The sequence below is a fragment of the Manis pentadactyla genome, chromosome 4 (assembly GCF_030020395.1).
Source record: "Manis pentadactyla isolate mManPen7 chromosome 4, mManPen7.hap1, whole genome shotgun sequence".
NCBI classification, from domain to species: domain Eukaryota; kingdom Metazoa; phylum Chordata; class Mammalia; order Pholidota; family Manidae; genus Manis; species Manis pentadactyla.
In genome coordinates this window covers 18,109,502-18,115,893 of record NC_080022.1, presented here as the reverse complement: position 1 = coordinate 18,115,893, position 6,392 = coordinate 18,109,502, and positions in this window count along the sequence as shown.

The window sequence follows — 6,392 nt, the reverse complement described above, 5'->3', positions numbered from 1 at the left end:
ATATTCATAATAATGATGGTATTACTTATTTATGGCGTATTGGATACCAGAACACTGCTAGGTGATTTATAAGTGTTACCGCTAACCCTTACTGCAAAGTGTTTTTAAATTCCCATTTTACAGGTGTTGAACAGAGGCTTACAGAGGTCGGGATTAGGAGTCCTGCTCTAAGTCACACAGCAGTGAGTCAGTACCTGAGCCCGGTTCTGTCTGACTCCAAAACCCGGGTCCTATGGTCCCCCTTCAGAGAGCTTCACACCTTCTGGACTCCCTCAGAAGTCCTGGGCTCCTCTGCCTCCGCTGCCTGGCTGCAGGGTATCCCACCCCTTCTGCCAGATCACTGGCCTGCAGGCCCATCTTGCACAAAGCCAAGGCCAGGCCGCTTAGCAGCTCTGCTGTTTGCTCCTTTGTTCAGGTCTTCCAGCTCTGCTCAGGCGCTCTCCTCTGTCTCCACTTACCCAGGCTCACTCTTGCCTCCTAGCCCAACCCACCCCTTCTCTCTCATGAGGACTTGCTTGCTGAGTTCATATCTGTGATCTCCCCACCCTCAGAATATGCATGGCATCCAGCCATCCTTCCATTCGTTCATCATCCAGAGCTGTCTGTGATATGAGGCACAGTACAGGCATTAGGAATAGACACATAGTTTTAACTCCAGAATTATGAGCAGGTAATTACAATTTAATTCAACAGCACTCACCGATTCCAAGTGATGACAGTGTGCCAAGCATCATGGAAATGCGATAACAAGGTAAACAGGATCCTGGTTCCAGTGGAGCTCACAGCCTGGTGGGAGAGGCCTCCAGTCCCATGGAATGGGAGAGGCCCTAACCTAGACTTGCAAGGGGGGGTCAAGGAAGGCTTTGACGATCAAAGAACATTATCATCTACTGGTTCCAGAAAGATTGCTCAGAGTGGACAACATTTAAGCTGGGAACTAAAGATGAGAAGAGCTCGCTCAGTGAAGAGGGGTAAGGGCATTTGGCACACAGGGGAGAGGGCATCCTACATAGAGGGGCCACGTTTGCAGTGCACAGAGTTAGGAATGCGCTGGGAGTGTCCAAGGCTGACTAGTTGAGTATGGCTGGGGTGAGGATCACACATGAGATGAGGATGAGAGATGGAGTGAGTTCAGTTTACAAGGAACCTCGAATGGGGTGCTGAAACACAGGCACTTTATCTTGGAGGCCAAAGGGCTAGCAGAGGCCATTTATACAAGAAAGTGATTTCCTGTCTTGCCATTTAGGAGAGTGAGTTTGTTGGCAGAATGAGAGATGCACAGAGGGGAGGCTAGGAGGGGACTGGGCCTTAAGCCCAGGGAGTATCTGCAGGCATCAGAGATGCTGCAGACATGACAAGATTTTGGTACAGAGAATGTAATGACTGACTTCCAGAAGTCCTAGGGTGTGGACGTGCAGGTATGTTAGTTTTCTAGGGCTGCTCTAACAAAGAACCACAACTGGGTGGCTTAAACAATAGAAATGTACTGCCTCCCAGTTCTGGAGGCTCAATAAGGTGTGAGCAGGCTTGGTTCCTTCTGAGGGCTGTGAGGGAGAACTGGTTCTTGTCTCTCCTAAGTCTGGTTGGTTTGCTGGCAATCTTGGAAGTGAAGGAAGATCACCTCAGTCTCTGCCTTCATCGTCACATGTTCTGTGTGTGCGTGTGTGTGTGCATGTGTGTGATTTCCCTTTATAAGGACACTAGTCACATTGGATTAGGGCTCACTCTAATGACCTCATCTGAAATAATTTACATCTGCAATCTATTTCCAAATTAGGTCCACATTGTGAGGTACTGAGGGTTAGGAATTTAACACAGGAATTTGGGGAGGATGCAATTCAACCTATAACAGGTGAAGCAATGACTAAACCAGTTGGGAATTAGAGGAGGAAGAGGTGGGAGAGGGAAAGTGATGAATTCCGTTTTGGATACGCAGAACATCTACTCTGCATTTGTTGTACTGTGTTAATGATCTGAAAGGATTCCAGATATGAAAGATGCATAATGTGTCAATGTGATGGAAATACTGGACAAAATCTCAGGAGGCAGATTCCTCACCTCAGTTGCTTTTAGGAGACCAGCAAGGGCTTTGGAACTGCTTGAAGACAAAATGGAATAAACACAGCCATCAGGATCCCGTGGCAATCTCTGGCAATTAAAACAATGATCAGGTTTGTCGAATAAATGAGCAATCCTAAAAATAAAACACAATTTCTGTAGAAATAACTGTCATTTGGAAAATCACCACATTGCTTTTAGAAAGTTCTTCCTGATGTACAGGGTTGGCTTTTGTTAAACTTACTGTCTGGGGACTGGACATTACGTTTTCTGGGACACATGTGTTAACGCATTTAGCCTCATGTGTGAATTCACTTAAGAAAACATGTACTGACACATGGTGTGGGGGGATCACAGGGAAGGCAGTACAGGACAGAGAAGATAAGTGGTGAGTGACTCTGGCATCTTACTATGCTGATGGACAGTGACTTCAGTGGGGTGTGGGGGGGACTTGATAATATGGATGAATTTAGTAACTACGATGTTTTTCACGTGAAACCTTCACAAGAGTGTATGTCAATGACACCTTAATTGTAAAAAAAAGAAAGAAAACAAAACATGTACTGAGAGCGTACAGTGGGCAAGGAACTGAGCCAGGTACTCTGAGAGACACAAAATTACTATGTTCACTGCCTTCAAGGACTTAGTATCTGGAAGAAATAATTATATATGTATAGCACTTTGCAATTTCTAAAACTTCTGCACAGACATGATTTTATTTGAGCGTAATAACATCTTGAGATACAGGGCAGATGTTGTACCCTCCATTGTACAGGTCAGGAAACTGAGACGTAGGCGAAGCCACATGTTCAAGGTCACATAGGAAGCAGGGTGATCAGGATACTATGTTTTAAAAAATATTAATATACTTTTCTGTTTTGAGCTTCCTTACCTGACCTCCCCCTGTTCTACCAGGTTATGGTTTTCTTCTGTGTGTTTTATCGCCTACTGTGATATTCCCACTTGTGCTTTTACTGTCTTCAGCAGCTCACAGGAAAACTCTGTCTTTGAAGACTTACCCTCCAGTGAAAATTATTTTAGATCGGTTTGTATTTTTACTTCTTGTTAGATTGGCTTGTGTTTTTACTTCTTGACTCCATTTTTTGTTTTATGGCCAAAATATAATCAGAAAATATACAATGGCTAAATATCTTGCTTTTCTTGAAGCAAGACTTAAATTAACCAGACTGTCCTTCAGCCTGGTCAGGTTCCGTGCATCCTGTTTTCCGTGGCTGCCCCACGGGCCACAGCAGGGGAGTAGCAGCTAATGGAGTCAGGCTGCGACTAAAGGTGAAAAGAACAAGTCAGTACCAATGTTTGGAGGACGTTCTTATCCAGGAAAAAAAAGACATTTTGTATTTTGGTCCTGGTAATGGGTAACTTAAGATAATTTTGTTTTGCTTAAGGTCAGGCTTCTTACGGTTGACAAACCTTTAAAAAAAATTCCTGTAACAGATTAGGAATCTTTAATAAATGAAATTATACTCTACATATTATTTTGTAATCTAAGGCTACTTTTATTGTGCTTTTTGTGTTTTTCCCTAAAAGTTTTAGATCATAAAATAATGCGTAGGGTATGATTTCCTTTTTATAAAAGAAACAAGCTATATTTACACACAGAGAGAAGATCGGAGGACTATACATTGAAATATTTTTAATAGTTATGTTTGAATAGGGGGAATTATAGGTCATCTTTTTGTTTATATCTATCAATTTTTTTTTACAATGCACATAAAATGCCTTTAAAAGGTGCTAATAACAAGGGAGGGGGCAGGAGCAAGAAAAAATAATAGGGGAAACAGGGAGGGGTGAGGGAATATATGGAAACTTAGTACTTTCTGCTCATTTTTTTCTATAAACCTAAAACTGCTCTAAAAAAAAGAAAGCCTGTTAAGATAACTATGCCAGCTATAAAGCCGAATGCTGAATTTGATGCATTTGTTTTAGTAAAAGAATGTAGGAAGGGGAGAGTAAATCATTGTTTGGGCTGCTGTAACAAAATACGACTGACAGAGGGAACTGAGGCTGGAAGTCCAAGATCAAGGTGCCAGCCGATTTAGTGCCTGGTGAGGACTAACTTGCAGCTCACAGACGGACCCTCACACAGTGGCGGGGACTAAGGAGTTAGCGCTGGGACACTAACCCCATTCACGGGGTTGACCGAATCACCCCCACAGGCCTCACCTGCTAATACTATTACATTAGGGGTTAGGATTTCAGCATATGAATTTCGGGAGTTGGGGTTCACAAACATTCAGTCTGTGGCAGTAACTGACTCTGTGATGGTGAAGTATTTGTAAGTCTGGTTTCCCCACATGCTCAAGGGCAGAGCCAATGCCTTTGCCAGGTATCGAGAAGGCACCCAATGGATGCTTGTTGTATGAATGGATGAATGAGCCTCAGATTGGATTCAGGGCCCGCTCTAATCCAGGATGAACTCACGTTCACTTAATTACATCCACAAAGATCCTATTTCTAAATAAGGTCATGTACAAGGTCCCAGTAGGAGATGAATTTTGTGAGGATGCTATTCAACCCATTACAGAGCTGAAGTGACATTTCTCCAAAGAGGATAATACTAATAGCCAATAAGCACATGAAAAGGTGCGCAGCATTATTAGTCATCAGGGAAACGCAATTCAAAACCACCATGAGATGGCACATCATGCCCACTAGGATGGCTAAAATGAAAAGGACATAATAATGAGTGCTGGTGAAGATGTGGGAATATTGGAACCCTCCTCCTCTGCTGGTGTGAATGTCGAATGGAGCAGCTGCTTGGGGAGACAGTCTGGCAGTTCCTCAAAACGTAAAAGCTAGAGGTATACCACTGACCAAGCACTTCTACTCTTAGGTATGTATCTTCCATGTCCACACAAAAACTGCATAATGTCCGTGGCAGCATCACAGATAACAAGCAAAAAGGGGGAACATTCCAAACCCATCAACTGATGAATGAATAAACAAAATGCGGTATAGCTACACAATGGAATCTTTCCAGCCACAAACAGGAATGAAGGATCCATTCTACAACATGGAGGAACCTTGAAAACAGGCTGAGAAGCCAGACACAAAAGGCCACATAGCATGTGATTTAATTTTTAAGAAATGGAAAACCTATAGAGGCAGAAAGTAGAGTAGTGGTGGTCCAGGGCCGGCGGGGTGGAGAGAAAGGGGAAGGACTGCAGTCCTGACTTAAGATGGTTCAACTTAAGATGTTTCAACTTTATGATGATGTGGGAGTGATACGCATTCAGTAGAAACCGTACTTTGAATTTTGATCTTTTCCCGGGAAAGCAATATTCCATAGATACTCTCTGCTGATGCCTAGCAGGGAGCCCAGCTTCCAGTCAGCCGCGCGATGAAGAGGGTAAATAACAGATACTATTCTGTTCGCATAGTACCGTTCTGTTTTTCACTTTCAGTACAGTGTTCAATAAATTACATGGTTTAGTCAGCATTTATTATAAAGTTGGCTTTGTGTTAGATGATTTTGCACAACCGTAGGCTAATGTGTGTGTCCTGAGCACGTTAAGGTGGGCTGGGCTTGGCTATGATGTGCGGTAGCATTAGTGTATTAAATGCATTTTCAACCTAAAGATGGGCTTATAAGGATGTAACTCCAATGTGAGTTGAGGAAGATCTGTATTTATGTGTACAGGCTTTCTTCTGGAGGTGATAAAAATGTTCCAGAATTAGATACTGGTGATGGTTTTACAACCTTGTGAATGAAACTTCACAAGAAAAACGAATGGAGGACACAGTAGGAGAATAAAATTTTATAAGGTCAGAAAATCTGAATAAAAAACAAGTTGTGTTCTTTCTTTCCCTGGATCTTTAAGTGTTTAAATATATGTGATACCATGAAACCATAATATAAAGTGGTTCACCTTACCAAAAATTGAGAGTAGTGATAAAATAATATTCTTACTCAGAACATCATTTGTATGGCGCGTGTCTCAGCGTAATATGGAAGAATGAACTCAACATCAGGATCATGAAGACGTTTGGTGGTTAATACCACGGGAGATCTGCGTCAGAAACCTCTAGACCGCAAGTTGTTTGGGCTACATTTAGAAGACACACTTAAAATTTACTTCTCATATCTTGCCGGGAATCAAAGTTGGATGGTGAAAAATGAAGACCGGATAAAAGCAAGGCTTATTTGTTACATGGCAGAAGTCTGACCAATTCACCAATCCCTAAAATGCTCTCACCTTTTGGGCTTTATACAGTTCATCCCCGTATTGCTGCACCGACAGCGGCTGTATTGTTGTCTGCCCCTCTCGGGCTCCCCTTTCTGAGGTAGAGTCCTTGCCCGCAGGTCACAGGGA